This window comes from Anser anser, assembly GCF_964211835.1.
Source record: "Anser anser genome assembly, chromosome: 7".
Taxonomy (NCBI): Eukaryota; Metazoa; Chordata; class Aves; order Anseriformes; family Anatidae; genus Anser; species Anser anser.
In genome coordinates, this window is record NC_139727.1 from 41,326,576 (window position 1) to 41,344,034 (window position 17,459).

A 17,459-nucleotide genomic window follows, 5' to 3' on the forward strand; every position below is an offset into this window, starting at 1 on the left:
ACTGTCGTAGCATCCACCCATATTTCCCTGCAATTTCCTTCTTCTGCACAGGACTTCATGGAAGAGAGCTGTGAAATAGCTGTTCTTCAGACGCCGAGCAGCACACTTGTGCGTAAGCAAATTCGTTATCTCCTGTTTAGCTCTCGTATATTCACTGTGCAAGTCAGTTGAAGCATTTCTCCCCGAAATTGTTTCAGCTGGAGGGCATAGCTTTCCCTAAATTGGTCTTCCAAAGTGGTATTTTGAAATGAAAGATTTCAAGTCAGTAGTTCAGCCTGAGATTTCAGAGTGTCAGGACAGCTCACTTAGCTATTGTTTGAGCTGAAACCTCGCAGAACTACTCAGTGCCTCAGCTTCTCACCCTGACTTTGGATAAATCAAACATCAAAATAACAACATTTCCCACAGCAAATTCCTTTCTCTGGACAGATTAATTCATCCCCTGCCGTACGTTAGCCGATGCCAAAAGCAGGTCCCTACGTGCCAGCGCAAAAAATGCCAGCAGCTCTTCCAGGGCAGACGCAGTCGCCGGCTGGAAGCAGCACGGGGCCAGCACTGAGCTGTGGGGCCACGGCAGTGCCCGGGGTCGGCCAGCTCACACCTGGCCAGCGTCAGGCAGCGGCACGGGCACCGCACCCTGTGCCGCAGCGCAGGCAGAGCCCTTCTCCTGCCTGACCGTTTCTCCTCAGCATGTAAGAACATGCATGGGACAGCACCACAGAACGCCTCACACGCTCACAGGGCAGCCCAGCACGGAGGGGCCATGGGAGACCACCGGCTGCCCTCGCTGGAAAGCATTCCTTCCGCATGGTGAGAGCAACCCCCTGCCGGTGCGACTCGCACCCATCACCCTGTGTCCTCTCCGTGAGGCTGCCCACGAAGAGACTCAAGAACAGAAGTTCATTTGCAGCTTGGCTGATTTGCACCGCACCATATGACCGGCTCTGTTCAAATGCTGAGTTGCTAAACTAACTCTGCAAGAAGGAACTTTTTCCCTAAAATATTAGCCAGCTTGTTAAAGTTAGGAATACAAAGGGAAAGTAAGGATTGCATTTCGTATGGAATAAGTTTACCATAGCGCTTTTCAAAAAGGAAACGAATGGCACCTGTAGCTGCATTAGCTAAAATAATGGTAACACATAATAATAACGGTGGTTCTTCCAGATTTGGGTCAGTAACTGCTCACCAAGCCTAAGACAGGGATCCCTCACAAAAGAAAGATAAAGGATTTGGATGAAATGCAATATTGTGATAAGATGTGGTGCAGTTCACATACAGGCGTTAGCGTTTGGGTGTTGTCCGGGCAGCCCCAGGCGGAGCTGGGCAGGATGCTCTGTGCCGGGCACTGCTGCAGCCGCGCTGCCCCACCGCCCCGCTGCACGCCCGTGGCACCCTAACGAGACCAGCCCGGGGCTCGCTGAGCTCCTGGCTTGCCCGGCTCCCCGGTCCCTCCTTCCTCCGCTGGGACCTCGGTTATGCTGGTGCTGACCCAGCGCACGCCAGCGCTGCCGGCAGCAGGGAGGTCTCTCTCCTGGCGCCAGATGGGCAGGAGAGCGTTTCGCAGCCCCAGCAGGGCTGGTTTACGGGCCACGTTTACGGGTTGTGTGCGGGGAGGGGAGGCGGCCCTGCAGGATGACTGCAGAGCGGCAGTGCTGCAGGTATCTGCCCCACCTCGCGGTTTATGGAGGGCACATTTCTAAGACTAACAACAGCTGATAATTTCAGTAACAATGTCTGGCACCGTGTCTCCAGCTGTGGAAATGCCACACAGCGTCATGAAGGCTTTTGATACCCGTCGTGTGCCAACTCAACGAGGGGACAGTCTGTGCCCTGGCTGCTATATCCGAGCAATCTAGCAGCTCCTCCAAGGGAACAAATGTCTCCTCCAGCCTGAAGTGTGCAGAGCAGACAATGGCATGGTCAGAATAGTGATTAGTCTGCAAGTTAGTAACGCCCCCACAGCGCCTGTCATGCAGCTGATGCATTGCATTTATGACACAGCAGCTCCGGGGACGTGCAGCCAGCCGGCGCGGGTGGCACCGCGCTCCTGCATCCCCTCCGGGCGCTGCAGCAGGTTGGTGAGCCCTCACCGAGAGCAGAAACCATCCTCCTGGTGCCAAAAGGTCACTGTCTGCATTTATTGTATTTGCTTATTCCAGGGGAGGCCCGTTTCCCGTCCCGCAGAGTCAGGAGGATTTCCTTGTTGAAATGTCACCATAATAAACACCTGCATAATATTTATCATAGCTTTGCTGCATTTTTAACTCTTGTATGGCTTTTTTGATTTCTATTGACTCAGACAGGAAGTGACCCAAACTTCCCATTCTTTATCCATCCCAAAGTATTCAAGTCTAGACAAAATTTGGAGATCTAACAAGGCAATGGCCATCTTTTATGCTCTTGTTATCTAATCCCTTAACTATCAGGGCTCTGTCAGAAATGACAAAATCTGTTCTTGCAGAAAAGTCTGCTGTAGTTACATCATATTCAGCCTGGAAATACTGTGGTACTCAGAAGCATTTTCTCTTATGAGCCCAGAAAATAGGAGCTGAGGTAATTTCAGTCAGGGAGGCATCTGGTGTAAATGTCCTGACTTATGGGCTGCACCACTGACTCCTGCAGACACTTTTCTGACCACGAGCTGCAAGTGCCAAGGGCCGTCCTGCCGGGCACCCGCTGCTGGCAGACCATGTGGGGACGGGGCAGGGTGCCGTCCTTCTGTCCCCTGCAGCAGCGAGGCTGGGGAACTGCCCTGCCCTGACTGATGCCCCACTCCTGACCGGCTGGCGAGGGTGCTGACTGTAGCAGCAGTGGAAATTTGGGGCTGAAGGGGAGGGCTTGTGCAGGGTCAGCATCAGTGCCCAGCCGCGGGCTGGGCCGCAGCAGGCAGCAGCGCTGAGGTTCGGCTGCCCCTGGGTCAGTCTCTTGCAGAGTCGTGTGTGGGGCTGCGCTCACATTCGGGAAATAAAACACTGAGGCTGCAAGGCAGGCTGCCCTGGCATATTGCTGTCCTCAGGTCAGAAGCATGGGAAGCATTAGCATGGCTGTCTCTGCAGGTATGGATGTGCAGGCCAGACTGAAGTTACTTCCAGAATCCTGGCCGTATGTGCATTCTCATCACATCGCTCGTCTTTTTGTGTATGCTCAGGACTTGAGAAATAAGCTATGACATTTAGCAAAAAAACAAAACCAAGCAGAAATCAAAGAAGAGATTACTGATAAAAAGGAGTGAGCAGAGACAGAGGAGCAGCTGTCAGGCTAGACAATGAATGCTGCACAAAGGAAAGGAAAAATCTGCTGAAAATAATGCCCAGGAAGCTAAAGCTTCATGGTTGCTGTATGGGACACAGTAGAATCGTGTTTACTGAAGCAAATAAATAAGCTGTTTCGAAATGTCCAATATTTAAAAACAGAGGACAGAAATCCTATTTTGTTGAGCTATTTGAACGTGCTGCATTTACACACCGGCAGCTGGCGTGGGCTGCAGTCGCCCTGTGCCCGCCTGTGCTAGCTGCAGTAACGCCGTTACGGTATGTGGGGCGGCCGCGCCTCCCTGGCCAGCTACTGCTAAGGCATAGCTATCACTGATGCCAACTAATTTTGCAGGAAAAAAAAAAAAAGGATATATTTTAAAAAATCTATTAAAACTGTGACTTTGGCAACTTGTTAGTTTTGCCAGGGCCTCGATGGCACTGATAATCCCTGACGTCCCTGCCCAACCCCACCTCTCCCCACACAGCCCCTGCTCATGGCCAGGACCCCATTTAGCCCAGCCCAGTGATCCTGCAGGATGCTGGTCCACAAGCACACCTAATGCCCACCGAGGTGTGAAGGACCCCACTCAGTAACCTCCAGGTCACGGAGAGGTTTCTGCAAGGACCTATTTACATCCAGTTTTCACCTGGGTAAGTCAAGCACAACCATGCCAAACTGGAAGTTTCGTAGTCTGTGTCCTGCGACTCCCGCCTGTGTACCTAAACGTGTCCGAGCTGGTTTGTCCTACACCCTTACAGTGTTTGCTGTTACCTGCATAAAGACAGGCAGATTCATTGCGGGAGAATGAGTGCTGGCTTTGGGATGTGCGACACCTGCGAGTGAGAGCACTGGTGAATCCGTGTCCCGCAGCTCTCTAAGTCTGTTTTAAATGCTTTCAGAAAACCAAACCGCAGGAGGTAATGCTGCCAGAAGATTCTCCTTTTCCTATCGTTGGGTTAACTCATAACAACAACAATAAAAATATCAGATCTGAAAAATGAAAGGTGTAGGAATTGCATGTTCCACAGAACCCTACAAGAAAAATCTCCTTTTGCTTTCAGCGAGGAAGTGATGGAATCAAGTACCTTTTGTAAAGGTTATAAGGGGGACCTTATGCAGCATGTTTCTGTTTCAAAAACAGTGAAGGCTTTCCAGAGATTCATCTCAGGGGAGTCCCAGTAATTGAGGCCACCTCTTAAAACAAGACTCAGAGCTAAGTTATAAAGTGTGTGTGTGTTCTGTGAGCTGGATGAAATGCTTTAACCTGTGAGCTCTACTGTAGATGAATTTATAACACGGGGGAGACTTGTTGCTGGATTTCCTCAGTCTGCCTTATTTATTAACATACTTAATGTCTGTATGAATGGCTGTACTGATTTCTGAAAATTACTTCATAAAACCAAAATTAGTTCCTAAAAATAGGAAAGCAAATAGGCAGGATGCTGGGATCTGCACAGGTAGACTTGGATAGAGATGGTAGGCAGCTTTTGCAAATGAGTTCATTACATTTTACTTTATATTTCTGTATGTTTCTGTCACTATTTTTCCACCGAAAGACTGAATTTGCCTAATAAATATTTTTTCCAGCAATGCAGTTGTAATAGTTCCCATTGTCACTGTTCAATGTCAGTTTTTATGAGGACAGCTGGATCCCTTTTGCATCCTGTCCTTTATTTTGTTAGCTTTCCCTCCTCTGCAGAACAAAAGACCTTGGAAAATGTCGAAGAGCAGGCCTGCTGCGTGGAGGCTGGACACAGCACAGGACTCTGCAGATGGAAACAAGGGCAGAGGTCTGGCTTACCAAATGCAGGATGTTGAAGAAGAGGTAAGTGATCTGCAAAGCTCGTGTCCCGGGCGTTGTGCCACCCTCGTGCCACTGGTGATGCATGGCTGTGAGCGTCCCCTAGAGTGGATGAGCACAGCTCCATAGGGCATCCCTGGTTCTCATCTCCTTTGTGTCAAAGTCCAAAATGCCAAGTCCCGGGTTCACCCCCCGGGAGCTGGGACCTGCCTGTTCTGCTCCGCTGGACTGTCCCCGTCACCCGGGGAAGGGGCTAGGGAACGGCGAGGAGTCTGGCTCTAGGACTGCGCGTGTAGCCTAAAATGGCCCGAAGCTGTCCTGAGCAGTGCCCACAGCCGGGGAGGCAGATTGGTGTTGCCTGCCCACTGGCAATCCCTCATTGCCGTCCCTGCGCATGGGACAGGCGCGGCGCGCGCCCCTCAGCACCCCGGCACCTCTGCTGCCCCTGCCGCCGCAGCAGTTGCTGCCAGCACCGCTTCCTCTGCGCAGCACATATTGCAGCAACGCTTTGGCTGAAGTGCTGCTGCATCGTTCCTGCTAGAGAACAAATCAAAATGTGCTGACAAACTGGAGAACACTGGATCAGAATATTCTGGCCTGTTTCCCAGCCAGTGGCTGCGTGCCTCCGTGTGACTCCTGGAACCCAAATGTCCCCTGCTCAGCTCACAGCTCGTGAACACCAGACATCGTTTCCCCTTAGAACAGCGACAATACCTCTTTACTGAGAAATGCTGATAGTAACCACCACTGGATTAAAAATACCCTGAATTTCAGGGGTACCTTTCTAAAGCATGGCTTTGTGTTATGAGCACATAGTGCCTATTCTCACCAACAGTGAACTGCAGCTGCCTGTGTCCTGACCATGGGTGAAGGTCTTCACATTATGGCTCTCATGAGGATTTGGAGATGCTTTGGAGAAAAAAAATCAGTGAGCAGCTGTTGGCAAATAAGGACTACTATTTCACCTGCTAGATTCTGTAAAGGGAATAAGGGAATGACACGAGGCTGTATTTTTATAGCAGTGCAAGGAACCCTACTTCTTTACTACATTTTCTGTTAGTATTCATTTTTTAAGAGATCAGAAATCATGCAACTGTGATAAAGAAGCTAACTGTTACAGGATTTTCATCGCTAGTAAAAAAATCTGTAGAGGAAGAAGTTCTCTTACTAAATCCGCTGCAGTATCTGTCATGCAGGGGGAAGGCAGGGTCAGCCCTCAGGATGAAAGCCCAGATCAAAATGTGCTGCCTCTGCATTTTGGCATAGTAGAATGCTAAATATATAAACTGTCACTCTATCGTGAAATGCATTACACTCTTCTTCAGTCCCATCAGCCTCTCCATCATTGTCACAATTTCCAAGGACTGACTTGGATTAATAAGAGGATTCTGATCCTGGTGCAGGAAAACATCCTGTTTTTTTCTTTCAGCCTGATCAGGGGTTTTCCAGCCTACCCTTGAGCTGGACCAGAACATGAAAGGGCAAATTTATGCTGCTTCTGCCCTTCCATGGCACTAGAGCCAAGGGAGGCTGATCAGCCCCAGGTTTAATTCAGTGTGTCCTGTGGGCTTAAGTCAAGTAGGTCAAGGTGCTGCCTCCTGAGATGGCCCCGCCAGGCTTGCAGAAAACCTGCCTAACTCCCCTCGTCCCCAGCACCGAGTGGGAAGCGGCAGGAGGCTGCCACAGAAGTACTGCCATTCCCACACGGAGTCTTGAGTCCCTTAAACTTGGCCTTTGGTTCCCGTGCCCGCACAGGGCAGTGCTTCCTGTGGTGCTGGGGCTGCGCGGCACCTTGGGGGCCGGTGGCAGGAGGCTGAAGGTCGGAGGCTGGCGCTGTGCTCAGCAGCTCTGAGCGCGCCTGGCTCCTGCCGCGGTGCCCACAGAACACCTTGAACCCACAGGCAGCAGCACTCCCAACACGTAACGTGCCTGGCAAATGCGTTGGGTCACGAGCCAACACAGTGGCACTGATCTAATGCCAGTGCGGGTGGAAGGGGACGGCCCTGGGTCAGGCAAAACCCATCACTGCTTTTGGGCCTGACTTTGCCGCTGCTTCGGTGCATAGCAGTGAACCAAGTCCAAGCAGACAAAGCCGGAGTTAACTTCACTGCAGCCTGGTGCATCAATACGCTAATTATTAATCGTTATAAATCCTTTTTATGAGATTCTGAGTAGTAGCATCTCCTGCTCTGAAAACACACCAGGACGGTAAGGAGGCTCAGAACAGAAGTGCCAAGGAAGCAGTTTTAATTTCCTAATAGATTTCATACTATTAATTTACAAGAAAACTGCTTGCTGTGGGTATTAAGCAATTAAATTGCAGCTACAGACTGAAGTTTTCAGATCAGGTAACATTTTTCCCCAAATAGATGCTCCTCATTGGGAGTGCAGCCTGTGCGGGCCGGTTTGGCTCTGTGCCGCACCTGCAGAGTTGACGCGCGCGTGCAGAGAGGAGCGCTCAGCCCCGACGCTGTTCATTTTTGTGTTGCAGCGCAGGGCACTGGGTTTGCACCTGGGCTGAGCACGATGCAGGCTGCTGGGGCTGGACGGGGCCCGGGGTCGGGCAGGCCTCGCGTCCTGGCACAGCGCAGCAGTGCCGGCCCTTGCAGGGTGCCCCCACGTGCCGACGGCGCCGTGCCTGCAGCGAGGGACAGAGCTACTTGATGGTGCACGTGGGGGTAGTGTGCAACCTGAAATAACGCCAGTAAGCTGGTGAAATTAGCGGGGAATCGGGCAGTGACAGAAATTTAGAGGAGCTTTTTCAAAAGGACTAAAAATAAATTTTTAATGGGTGGTGGACAGCATTAAGATTAGAGCTGTAACCGTTGCTCAAAATCCCTGAAAAATGTTGTTCTCTTACAGATAATCAAAATGGATTCCAAATGAACAAGCTGGTTAAAAACCCAAGGTATTGTTTAAGACGTGTATGTGCTTTGAGATTAAAACCCAGCATTATTCTAAGCTCTTCCAAAACAAGACAGTAATTCAAGCAGCAAACGGGGAAAACCGCTGCATGTTGCTTGGCTCGAGGCTGAACCCAAGAACAGGCACTGAGGCTCGTAAACCGTTCTTACAACTTGGCCAGGACTCACAAACCCTGAAGAACACGGCCCATGTGCCAGCCCGGGGGAACGCGGGCGGCGGGGGAGGCTCGCGGTGCCGAGGGCCCCCTGCGGCCGGGGGCGGGCTCCGCGCGGTGCGAGCCCCTCTGCTGGCAGCGCCTCGCCACAGCAGCCCGCAAAGCTGCGGGAAACCGGACTCCGCTTTCTCTTCTACTTCCATGTCGTTTTATTGCTCGGGAACGTGTCAGTTGCCCAACGCTGAAATTTTGCGCGGGAGAAAGAGCGGTTTTGCTTCATCGTCTCACACACACAGATTTTGAGGAAGCACTTGGGAACTGTAAAAACCTTTTGTTCTGGCCTTCTCCGAGTTGAAAAGTTCAGTCAATGCATTTCACAATGATTCCTGGTTTGGGGAATTACTGACTAAAAGCCCATTTGCAGCTGAAATCCAAGCACAGGCCCCCTGCCAGCGCTGCGGGGTGGTGGGGCGCCAGCCCCAGGCCGGACATCTCCCCTCCGCCTCCCTCCGGAGCGGTTTTGGAGGCACCCTGCACCTCTTCTGCACCGCCGGGGCCTGCGGCTCTAGCTGGGGCATCAGCATGTCAAGGAAGAGATGGCTGGGAGCTTTGCTGGGATGTGGCTGTGTCCCAAGGGGAAAATACCGAGCGGTGAGTGTCCGTGCCAGGTAGGGAGGTGCTGTGGCAAGCAGTGGGTTTCATGGCTGGCCTGTGCACTTTGGGGCTGGGACACAACGGTGGTGTCACACCGCTGTGCAGGTCCGCTCCGGGGCTGCCTGGGGAGGCACTGGGGCAGCGCTGGCACCCCAGGGACCGCAGGGACAGCACCACCCCGGGCAGCGCTCAGCTCCCGCTCACCTGCCAATTAACGCTTTATAAAGTTCCTCTCGTGTTGCAAGGCCAAGTGTAATGAGCTTCAGTTTCGGCACACTGAATTTCCTCAGTCAGTGGTGGTGCTGCAAAGCCGCCTGTTCGTGGTTCTGGGGAACCTGCCAGCGTGGAAGCAGACTGGCTACCTGCGGCAGGGCACGCGGCACCTCTGTCCTTCCCATCCCGTAGTGTGACGCTTCCCAGCGAGCTGCCCACCTCCCCCGGGTTTCCCTGCGTTCCCCACAGGCGTGCCGTGCCGGGTGGGTCCTGCCAGCAGATTCGCCTGAATGCATTCAGCAAACGCGGAGGTAAAGAGAGACTGGGCTTAGAAGTCCTGCCCTCCTCCCGCCCCGTCTCTGGGGAGGAGATGCACGAAACCAGGAAGCTGACACCGGGAAACCATAGGGTTACAAAGAGAGAGCATCACTGGTGGTCCTTACTGTGGGGTGGGTGGGGACGGAAGAGCCCTCAGCCCCATTACCATGCAAGTGAGCAGGGCACAGCTCCCGTTATACGAAGCAATGTGGGGTGATGGAGAGCACTTCACCCACCCTGGGTCTCTGACCTTGTGTTGGAGTGGACAGACACCAGGTGGCAAAGGCATGGCCTACCTCAAGTGATGGTTTATTACGTTCAGGCAACATTTTGAAAGGCAGTTTTAACTTTTGGTGAGTTTCCAAGTAGAAAATGCAGACTGTGTTTCATTTTGTCCTTATAGGAGAGTCTCACAGGGCTCCTACCCTCAAGACTGTAGAATTGTTATACTTGAGTATAACAGGAAATACTGAATATATCGAAAAAGATAGAGGGCAGGCATACAGCTGTCAAACATAAAGTACCTGGCAACAACTGAAACAGCTCTCTCTGGTCTGCTCGCTGGTGTCATTTCCCGTGTTAGGCTTAAAACAGCGAGAGGCTGCCAGCAGCAGCGCTGTCTTTTGTTGAAACTGGTTGCCTCTTCTTACACTTGATCAAACAGCATATGCAATCTGCTGAATTAAAAAAATCATGGATAAACTTCCAAGACTGCCTGGAATGTGAATGAGTCTGCCACAGAGATCTATGGAAGGACGGCTCAGTGGATAGCTCGGGATCTGTTGCTTTGATTTACAGGAAGCTGGAGACCTGCGTGCTGATGTCAAAACAAAGCCCCCGGCTGTCGTTCTCTGACAGCACTAACTTGTGGCTTCTCTATAAGAAACAGGACTGACTATTCAGAGCCTTATGTCTTTGGTGAGTAACATGCCAGAAAGACTAATTTCAGTTGAGATGATATGTATTGCAATTTTCAGTATGCAAAACCGATGAATTTTTACGTTGGAAGGAGAAAATAGGTGCAGAGGACATTGGAAAGGAGCAGCTCAGCAGCAAAAGGCACAACGTGTGCTAGCAGAGCTGTGACACTGTGCTGTGTGAATGCAAACATACGATTTACAGCGCTACATTTTAATAATCTAGGACAAATGCTGAAGATCTTTAAAAAGAACAGAAGAATGTGTACACAAAGGCAAGACGTGCTATTTAGATAAGCACACCTTGACCTTTAGAGCTGCTGGCAGCCAGCTGGGTTCTGTCTGCTCACCAGATCCAGGGGCAGCAGCGAGGCCTCCAGGCTGGCGGATGAGGAGTGCGTGCCCCGCTGCAGCCCCTGCTCTGCCGCGGCACGGCGGGGGCTCCTCTCCTGCAGGACACGTCCCATGCCGGGGCAGCCCGTGCTGTGCCCACATGTGGGCATGTCTGTGAAGGATGGGACCGCTCCCCACAGCACGCACAGGAGGGACTGTGCTCCCTCTGGGGCAGCTGAATGGCGCTGCTGGCCGTGCAGATCCTCCTCCTGCAGCAGAGGGATGGAGCAATAGAAGAGCACCAGGTATCTTGGGCTTTTCATCTCCAAAGGCCTGTTGTCAAAGTCCTAATACTTCAGGCCTTTTTCTTGTAATAAAACAGCAATTGCTTGATGGTGCCCAAACCATCCATTTCCTATCCACATCCTACAAGTACATGGAGGGAACGAAGCCTGCGCACTGCACGAGGGACTGGTGGCATGGGCTCTAGCTGCGCACCCCAGCAGGGAGCCCCGCGGGGCTGGCAGCGTGCTGGCCTGGCGTGTGCTGGTCCCTTGCTTGAGCTCGGAGAGACATAAAGATCTGCTCTAACCTGCAGCAGTTATTTATAGTTTATTTATTGTTATTGCTTCTCGAGAGCTCGCGCTATCGCACATGCATGGCCATTTTCTTATTACCAAACATTTGAAAGAAAAAGGCAGTTTTGTGATTGAAGTGAATCACTGGTGTTATTCACAGTCACCAGTGTTACTAACAGAATCATTTAATTAGCATGCACGGCTGGTAAAACATGATTGCTGCTTAACTTCTTAATAACTCAGTAAATCAAATATTTACCCTGTTAAAAGTGAATGTTGGTAAGTCCCATGGCAATGCACCAATTTACGAGGCCAATAAAAACATTATTTATTTGTACCATAGTATTTTCTGAAGCATTACAATGGCATTCACTTCAGGCAAATAGCTTTTCAGAAATTAGGAGATAGTTTTTCGTGACCTTTAAAATACAAGTTCCAGACCGTGGCTTATCCTTCGGTCTTAACAACATCATCTTTGTCTCTCAGAGCAGAGCCAGGGACTGGAAAGTAGAAAAAGCAGCTTGAAAGATTCCCCCCATGTACACAGCCTGAGACAAAGGGAATTTCATCAGCACTTTGACTTTTTATCTGGGAATCTCTCAAATTATCTGCAAGCCTGTATGGCTAAACTCCCACTCTTCTGTGACCAAACTCCTGCAAACTGCAAATCCTCGCACATTTGTGGTAAAAGCCGTGTTGTTTGACAGGGGAAGGTGGTAGCAGCAAGCTCCAAAACTCGGTATTTTTGCCAGCCCAAGAAAAACTTTCCAGTTAGGAACAGCGCCCTGGACAAGAACATGCTGTCCCGAAGCAGAGGCATGGGCTGCCGGCCCCGCGGAGCAGCGCGTAGGCAGAGCACTTGCAGGCACCCATCCCCACGCAGGACGCGGGATGGCCCCTTTCCCGCGAGCGGCAGGGACAGAGTTAAGCCAGGAAGGAAAAGCTTTTAATCTTTTCCCTCAAATGATCTTGGCTAGCTGGAACCTGTTGTTGAGGCTGTGGCTGGAGAGGGTGGAGATGCCTAGAAGGTTTTTGGGTTTTGTTGTATGCAGATTGCCATTTATGAGCTGCAGGATGGCGGCAAACTTTGGGTAGGAAATCCTGGGTCTTGGCGGGGCAGGCACAGCCGTGGGGAGCAGCTCGCCCCGCGGGGCAGTGACGGAGCGCCGGCGGGCGAGCTCCCTCCCTGCCGTGGGTTGAGGCGGGCGGGCGAGGGGGAGCAGCTCCTGCCCGAGGAGTGCTGTTACCTGCCGCAGCCCCGGCTCTCAGCGCGCCCAGCCCGCAGCGCGCAGGCACCCGAGCGGCACGGGGGCAGCTGCTGCCGCCTGGGTGCCACCTTCAGAGGCAGGGACGGGCTGCACAGCCTGCTTTGAAAATTGCATGTACCAGCTTAAATGGTAGCGTGGCTTCTGCCACAGGGTCATTTTCTGTCTGAGGACTGAATAAAAGCTTCTAAAAATACAGAAGAAATTTGCAAAATGAGAAAATGGTTTATACAATGAAGCGCATCGCGCTGAAGCAAGAGAAAACATCAGCTTTGGGGCTGAAAACATTTTGTTCCTGGAGTCTGAACACTGGCAATGTGTGTACTCAGGGGGAGGTGAGACCAAGCTGCTGGGATGCAAGGAAAATGGGAAAAAAGAAAATCACTTTCCTTTCTTTTGCTTTGTGTGTTTACAGGGCTGCTGTGCTCCAGACTCAGAAAAGCCACACCATCCTCTCTGTCCCTCTACCCCCCCCCCGACATTTATCCACAATGCTGCTGCCTCTTTCAGAGGAAGAATGAACAGTTTCAAACGCACCTTCTCTACGCTGCTGTTCAAATTTTGGCCTGTGCTTTGCCCACCTCCGCCACGAGCACCTGCAGGCCCCTGCCCGCTGCACGTCCCTGTACTCGCGGCCCCCCCGCGCCCGTCCCCGCGCCGTGCCGCAGCTCCCCGGCTCCATGCAGGTCCCAGGGGTGCTGCGGCATGCGAGGCGCCTGCCGGGGCAGCCGCGGGTGGAAGCCAGCCGAAAGGACGTGCGAGGAGCTGCCCGTGGGCAGCACGCTGCGGCAGCGAGGCCACCAAGGGCTTCGCCTCCAGGAGCCTGAAGGGAAGCCCACGTGCGGGCAGGGGCAGCACACGCCCAGGGCCTGGCGGGCAGCGTCGCTCCTCCCCAGAGGTTGGCAGGGCTGGGTGCCTGTGGAAGGGCTGCCTTGGGGACCACACAGCTGTTCATTGCCCTCGTGCAGCAATGCCTAAAATCCCTTGGGAAAACAAAGATCCCAGCGCCTTTTCTGTTCGCTTAGCCTCCTTCATCTCAGGTTGCTGGCAGTGCTTCACCCAGCTGCGGGCAGCTGGTCCGGTGTGAGGTGGTTCGTCAGAGCAGTTCCCTGCAGCCTGCGTCTGCTGGCCTCCTGGAGCACGCAACGCAGAGCTGTGCTTCGGGGTCACGGCAGCAAAGTGCTGCTTCCCCTTCCAGGAGACTCCGTTTAGTCATGTTGAAGGCAGCAAACACCCTCCTGCTTAAATAGCTTACAATTATTAGCACTGAGGGGAGAAAGAGAAGCGCTCTGATCTGGCAGGAGCCCGAGGCTGTGCCAGCACCACGGTGCTGCTGGTCACGGCTCCCCAAAACCTCCACAGCACGGGACAGCTCTGCGTGGGACACGGCACTGCTCCGCCGGCTCAGAGCGAGGCTCGGCCGTGGCTCCAGGAGCATCACTCAGCAGCCATAACACATTAATCCTTCAGCAGTTTCTAATAACTGTAATTACTGTTGGTGCATTGCGCCGAAGGCTAAAGCTAATAACATTTCCACATTCAGAGGGCACGGTGCTCTTAAACCCCAGCACGTTGCGGCGGCCGCGGTGCCCAGGAAGCGCGGGTGCCTGGTGCAGGCCCTGCGGGGCTCACGGCGACCCCCCAGCCACGCGTGGCGCTTCCAAAATGCGAAATTGGTGGGAGACGGAGCTGCTGGCTGGGACTCCCCTTCTGCTCTGCCTCAGGCATCCTCCACATGAAAAGCACATGGAAAATGCTGAGGAAGCAATGCTGATAGCTGCGCTTCCCAGCTCAGCACTTTTTCCATGCAAAACTTCCCAAAAGCGGCTGGAGGCTGCACCTTGTCTGGAGCAGCTTAGTCTGGGGCTAGAAGTAAAACTGCATTTTACACTGCCGTGTCTTCATCAATTATTTTGTTTGTTCCAGTCCATGAAGTAGGAGCAGGAACAAGTCCCTCAGGAGACCTCCTTTTTCCCTTCCTCAGGCAGCCACAAGGCAGCGCAGATAATTAAAAATGAGCATCTGCAGGAGAACGGGAGGCTGGAAACCTACTAATTATACCTCTCTGTCCCAAAGCCCGCCGTGCAGTCTGAAGTCAAATTGTGCCACGTACCTCAGGACAACCACCCTGTGCTGTGCAGACCCCTCTCTGCCCACGTACCCGCAGCTGGCTTGTAATAGGTGTGTCCTGTTTTGGGAAACCCGGAGGAACAAAAATAGGCTTCAAAGCATTTGAAAGCAGGCGTGGTGAGATTTAAATCCATAGCTGTTTGTGCTGCGAGGATGACTCCTGGGAAAGAGGTTCTCCTACTGCACAGGCTCCTTCATCCACCTGAATGGCATAACAGGCTACCAGTCATCTCCTGGTCACTGTACACTTGGTTTTAAAAGCCCATGTATTATTTGACATTCCTGTGACACACAGGGCTGCTGAGTTTTAGCAAAATTCCATGTAATAACTGAAACGAAAACAAGAACTGCAGCTGCACGCTTACATATAAAGATTGGGCTTTAGCAAAGGACTCTCTTAGCCGAGGTGACAGGCTTTTGACTCGGCTGGGCTGAACTCTCGCTGTCTGCACGGAGCAGCCCCCGGCCAGGCGGGCAGTGCAGGCTGGTGCCAGGCTGGCCATGCTGCGGCACCCCGGGGCCATGCTCACACCCGGCGCCCGGTGCCCACGGACCCAGTGGCTGCCAGAGAGCCCAAAATGGGGCAGAAAGTTCATTTTCTGCTTTTCTGCCTGGGCTTGTAGGGTGCTGCCTAGTCCTTCAGAAAGCTGAGGCCAGGCCCAGCTCCTGCCTCCAGCCTTCATTTTTGCGCAATTTCTATTTTCCATATTAAGCTCTTCTTTATCAAGTGTGAACTAAAAGACCATTTCCACTCTCTCCAGTGGTCCCACAGCTGCCAGCATTATCTCAAACACTTCCAAAATGTCTTCTTTGGAGCTGCTGTTAAGTGATGTTGGAAAGAAATGGCCTTGAGCGAGGTCTAGAGCTAATTTTAACAACTTGAGCCGCAGAAACGACCTCGCACCCAGAGAGGGTGAGCAGATTTGCAAGTGGCAGCCTCTGAATCCAGGCAGCTTTTTCTTCCTTAATTGTGGCAGCACACTGCAGGTTCCCTGCTCTCAGAGCACGCACAGGCACATGTAAATGGGATTCCTGTAATACCATTAATGATGCAGAAGTTGTAAATGGTCCATAATGTGAGCATGCTGTGCAGTGCTGATCAGGGAACAGCCTTCCAGGAAGGTCTACTTGCACAGAAACGTAATTTATTGAAATAACACTACCCATTAGAGACCAATATAGCAAGGAAAACCTCAGATTCTGGCTGGCAATAAGCTAGCATAAGCTAGCTGCCCACAGGTAGAAACAGCCAACATGTTCCTCAGTGCTTTTGCCAAACAAAATGAGTAGCTAGCGGTCAGAAACACGATCTCCTCTGGGGAAGGAAGCAGGAGGCTTGCTCCTGTTGCTCAGCAGTTTTGAAAGAGAAGCAGCAGAGATCAGTGCTTGCTCTCCTGTCACTTTGTATACCATTATTTGTCCGTATTTCAAGGGCCTGGAGCATTTTTGATGATGGAAAACCCCTCCCTGTAAAACAGTGTGCATCACCTTTCCCTGGTGCGTGCTCCCTTCTTCAGATTAATTCCTCCTGGTGTTCCCTAACAGCCCACAGCAATGTGCTGCGGGGGCAGCATCTGCTACCTGGAGCCAGCGTCTGCTCACCGAGTAAACTGGAGAATAATAGCTGCTTCTGTTAATTATGAATAGCATAATAACATAATGGCATAAAAAGAGCTCTACACATGGTGAAAACCTTCTCCACAGAAATAGCTCAATCTCACATAAGAGAAAATTGTCGCGCTTTAAGATATTAAGCTTGAGACTCAAAGAACCTGGATTAAATTGTTTTGCCAGAAACCTCTCCTGTTATTTTAGATTACCCACTTACGTCATTACCTTCTTCTTGCACATGGAATGGGAAGAAGGCAGCTTCCCCAGCCTCCCCGCCGTCCTGGCTGCAGCACCAGCAGCATTTGCGCATGCTTCGGCTGCGAGCTTGGGGGTCGGGGTGCATTTGCTACGCGCTCCCGTAGCATGGTGCCAAACCCCAACTGCTGCTCCCCAGTCATATGCCTAACGCTAACCAAATAATAGCTGAAACTTGACCCTTGAAAGTCCCCCAGTTTCTTCTCCCCAGCACAGTGCTCAGCTCTGAGTCAAGCAGCTCCCAGCTGCTGTTGGCTCTTGGCTCCCTCCCGCACTTCAAAGTGTGACTTTCTTGTGGCTAACGTGGCAATTGCTTGCACATGACAAAACAATTCGGGGATGGAGCTACGTGCTTTTGAGCCATGTTTTCTATCATCGTTGTTGACTGTCCCCATTTTATAGAATAATTTATCATACTGTTGACTTTTCATTTAATCTGCTTTCACAACCAATCAGTCTGGAAACATCTGTCTAAAAAAAACCTCCTCCGGCCTCTGGTAGATGTGATCTTTTCCATTCATTATCATGTTATTTCTCATTTCTGTGATTACAAAACTCAGGGGTTTATTAGCACCACATGGTAAAGAAGATGTGAATCTAAATTTTTCAGATCCTTTTTATGAAATGCAACCCTGTTGAAAAAATCTGTTTCTGGATAGGACGGAGAGTGACAGCAGAAATGCAGATTTCTTACACGCGGAACAGAGCAGGCAAGTGTCAGGGCCGCCACAGCACGCTGCAAATCCAATACAACATATACTGAAATAGTCTCACATAAACTCTGCTGGAATAAAGGGACTCACCAGAGCATGTGAATAACTTACCAAATCAGGTAACACTTCCTGGAGTCGAGTAGCTGCTTCCATGGCTGTGATGTGATATATGTATGCAGCTTTCTATATATAGCACTATGAGAGTCTGCTGCGATTTATTGGCATGTGCTAATAAGTCTGTTTCTTTGCGCACAGGACCATACAGGGTGGTTAGAGAAGCTGTAAAAGCAGTCCCATGCACGGAGACCCCCTGAAGTAAATTGTCACAGTTCACGGA

General features: G+C 51.6%; 1 protein-coding gene across 2 annotated transcripts in view; it reads left to right on the forward strand.

The window, feature by feature from the left end:
• Positions 1 to 17,235, forward strand: part of PWWP2B (PWWP domain containing 2B) — an 86,989-nt gene extending 69,754 nt beyond the window's left edge. The window contains exon 3 of one of the 2 annotated variants that reach the window (XM_083843663.1): positions 4,938 to 17,235. The gene's annotated coding sequence lies outside the window, so the exon portion shown is untranslated. The remainder of the gene's footprint in view (positions 1 to 4,937) is intronic. The other variant, XM_083843664.1, reaches the window with a different exon arrangement.
• The last annotated feature ends 224 nt before the right edge of the window (positions 17,236 to 17,459 follow it).